Below are 4,341 nucleotides of genomic sequence, written 5' to 3'. Positions count from 1 at the left end.
CGCCATCGCGAAGCCAAGATCTGGGGGACAGGAGTCTCTATTCCGGCACGCCGCCTGGACGGGGAAGTGCCCCCGGAAGGCTTCTCCATCGACACCACTGCCATCTTCATCAACGCTGTTGTCTCCCATGAGGAGGGAGTAGTTCTCCATCGAGGCTCGGGGCTGTACCGGTAGCTATGTGGTTCATCTCTCTCCTATGTACTTCAATACAATAATCTCATGAGTTGCCTTATGATGTCTACGGGAGCTTCTATTCTTGTAGACAGTGTTGGGCCTCCAAGAGCAGAGGTTTGTAGAACAGCAGCAAGTTTCCCTTAAGTGGATTACCCAAGGTTTATCGAACTCAGGGAGGAAGAGGTCAAAGATATCCCTCTCATGCAACCTCGCAACCACAAAGCAAGAAGTCTCTTGTGTCCCCAACACACCTAATAGGTGCACTAGTTCGGCGAAGAGATAGTGAAATACGGGTGGTATGAATAAGTAGTAGCAACGGCACCGGAAAAGTGCTTTGCCCGGACGATAAACAAGCAGTAGTAACGCAGCGATAGTAACGCAGCGGTAGTAACGCGATAAAACGAGTAAACAAGCAGCGATAGCAGATATTTAGGAACAAGGCCTAGGGATTACACTTTCACTAGTGGACACTCTCAACATTGATCACATAACGAGAATAGATAAATGCATACTCTACACTTTTGTTGGATGATGAACACATTGCGTAGGATTACACGAACCCTCAATGCCGGAGTTAACAAGCTCCACAATAATGCTCATATTTTAGTAACCTTTAGTGTAAGATAGATCAAAAGACTAAACCAAGTACTAGCATAGCATGCACACTTGTCACCTTCATGCATATGTAGGAGGAATAGATCACATCAATATTATCATAGCAATAGTTAACTTCGCAATCTACAAGAGATCATGATCATAGCATAAACCAAGTACTAACACGGTGCACACACTTGTCACCTTTGCACACGTGCAGGGAGGAATAAAACTACTTTAATAACATTGCTAGAGTAGCACATAGATAAATTGTGATACAAACACATTGCAATCATAAAGAGATATAAATAAGCACCTCACTATGCCATTCAACGGTGAATAAGTATTCGTGAAATATAGCCTAAGAGACCCACACGGTGCACACACTCGTCACCTTTACACACGTGGGACAAGGAGTCTCCGGAGATCACATAAGTAAAACTCACTTGACTAGCATAATGACATCTAGATTACAAGCATCATCATATGAATCTCAATCATGTAAAGCAGCTCATGAGATTATTGTATTGAAGCACATAGAAGAGAGATGAACCACATAGCTACCGGTACAGCCCCGAGCCTCGATGGAGAACTACTCCCTCCTCATGGGAGCAGCAGCGGTGATGAAGATGGCGGTGGAGATGGCAGCGGTGTCGATGGAGAAGCCTTCCGGGGGCAATTCCCCGCTCCGGCAGGGTGCCGGAACAGAGACTCCTGTCCCCCAGATCATGGCTTCGCGATGGCGGCGGCTCTGGAAGGTTTTCCGTATCGTGGTTTTTTCGCATCAGGGGTTTCGCGACGGAGGCTTTTTATAGGCGAAGAGGCGGCGCAGGAGGGTCGAAGGGGTGGCCACACCATAGGCCGGCGCGGCCGGGGCCCGAGCCACGCCACCCTACCATGCTGGGGCCCACGGGGCCCCCCTGCGGCGGCTCTCGGGTGTTCCGGATGCTTCCGGTGAAAATAGGAACCTGGGTCTTCGTTTCGTCCAATTCCGAGAATATTTCGTTACTAGGATTTCGAAACCAAAAACAGCAGAAAACGAGAGCCGGCACTTCGGCATCTTGTTAATAGGTTAGTTCCGGAAAATGCACGAATATGACATAAAGTGTGCATAAAACATGTAGGTATCATCAATAATATGGCATAGAACATAAGAAATTATCGATACGTCGGAGACGTATCAAGCATCCCCAAGCTTAGTTACTGCTCGTCCCGAGCGAGGTAAAACGATAACAAAGATAATTTCTGAAGTGATATGCCATCATAACCTTGATCATACTATTTGTAAACATATGTAGTGGATGCAGCGATCAAAACAATGGTAATGACATGAGTAAACAAGTGAATCATAAAGCAAAGACTTTTCATGAATAGTACTTCAAGACAAGTATTAATAAGTCTTGCATAAGAGTTAACTCATAAAGCAATAAATCAAAGTAAAGGCATTGAAGCAACACAAAGGATGATTAAGTTTCAGCGGTTGCTTTCAACTTGTAACATGTATATCTCATAGATAATTGTCAACATAGAGTAATATAACAAGTACAATATGCAAGTATGTAGGAATCAATGTACAATTCACACAAGTGTTTGCTTCTTGAGGTGGAGAGAGATAGGTGAACTGACTCAACATAAAAGTAAAAAGAATGGTCCTTCAAAGAGGAAAGCATCGATTGCTATATTTGTGCTAGAGCTTTTATTTTGAAAACATGAAACAATTTTGTCAACGGTAGTAATAAAGCATATGAGTTATGTACATTATATCTTACAAGTTGCAAGTCTCATGCATAGTATACTAATAGTGCCCGCACCTTGTCCTAATTAACTTGGACTACCGGATCTTTGCAATGCACATGTTTTGACCAAGTGTCACAATGGGGTACCTCCATGCCGCCTGTACAAAGGTCTAAGGAGAAAGCTCGCATTTTGGATTTCTCGCTTTTGATTATTCTCAACTTAGACATCCATACCGGGACAACATGGACAACAGATAATGGACTCCTCTTTAATGCATAAGCATGTGGCAACAATTATTATTCTCATATGAGATTGAGGATATATGTCCAAACTGAAACTTCCACCATGAATCATGGCTTTAGTTAGCGGCCCAAAGTTCTTCTCTAACAATATGCATGCTCCAACCATGAAGGTGGTAGATCTCTCTTGCTTCGGACAAGACGGACATGCATAGCAACTCACATGATATTCAACAAAGAATAGTTGATGGCGTCCCCGTAAACATGGTTATCGCTCAACAAGCAACTTAATAAGAGATAAAGTGCATAAGTACATATTCAATACCACAATAGTTTTTAAGCTATTTGTCCCATGAGCTATATATTGCAAAGGTGAATGATGGAATTTTAAAGGTAGCACTCAAGCAATTTACTTTGGAATGGCGGATAAATACCATGTAGTAGGTAGGTATGGTGGACACAAATGGCATAGTGGTTGGCTCAAGTATTTTGGATGCATGAGAAGTATTCCCTCTCGATACAAGGCTTAGGCTAGCAAGGTTATTTGAAACAAACACAAGGATGAATCGGTGCAGCAAAACTCACATAAAAGACATATGGTAAACATTATAAGACTCCATACCGTCTTCCTTGTTGTTCAAAACTCAATACTAGATGTTATCTAGACTCTAGAGAAACCAAATATGCAAACCAAATTAGCAAGCTCTAAGTATTTCTTCATTAATGGGTGCAAAGCATATGATGCAAGAGCTTAAACATGAGCACAACAATTGCCAAGTATCAAATTATCCAAGACATTTTAGAGTTACTACATGTAGCATTTTCCAATTCCAACCATATAACAATTTAATGAAGATGAAACTTCGCTTTGAATACTATGAGTAGAGCCTAAGGACATATTTGTCCATATGCTACAGCGGAGCGTGTCTCTCTCCCATAAAGTGAATGCTAGGATCCATTTTATTCAAACAAAACAAAAAAAACAAAAACAAACCGACGCTCCAAGCAAAGTGCATAAGATGTGACGGAATAAAAATATAGTTTCAGGGGAGGAACTCTGATAATGTTGTCGATGAAGAAGGGGATGCCTTGGGCATCCCCAAGCTTAGACGCTTGAGTCTTCTTATAATATGCAGGGGTGAACCACCGGGGCATCCCCAAGCTTAGAGCTTTCACTCTCCTTGATCATATTGCATCATACTCCTCTCTTGATCCTTGAAAACTTCCTCCACACCAAACTCGAAACAACTCATTAGAGGGTTAGTGCATAATAAAAATTCACATGTTCAGAGGTGACACAATCATTCTTAACACTTCTGGACATTGCATAAAGCTACTGGACATTAGTGGATCAAAGAAATTCATCCAACATAGCAAAAGAGGCAATGCGAAATAAAAGACAGAATCTGTCAAAACAGAACAGATCCGTAAAGATGGATTTTATTAGGCCACCATACTTGCTCAAACGAAAATGCTCAAATTGAATGAAAGTTGCGTACATATCTGAGGATCATGCTCGTAAATTGGCTTAATTTTCTGAGCTACCTACGGGGAGATAGACCCAGATTCGTGACGACAAAGAAATGCAGGCTAGCAG

The sequence above is a fragment of the Lolium rigidum genome, chromosome 7 (genome assembly GCF_022539505.1).
Source record: "Lolium rigidum isolate FL_2022 chromosome 7, APGP_CSIRO_Lrig_0.1, whole genome shotgun sequence".
Lineage (NCBI taxonomy): Eukaryota > Viridiplantae > Streptophyta > Magnoliopsida > Poales > Poaceae > Lolium > Lolium rigidum.
The sequence above is the reverse complement of the archived record's forward strand: the minus strand, read 5'-3'. Positions refer to the sequence as shown.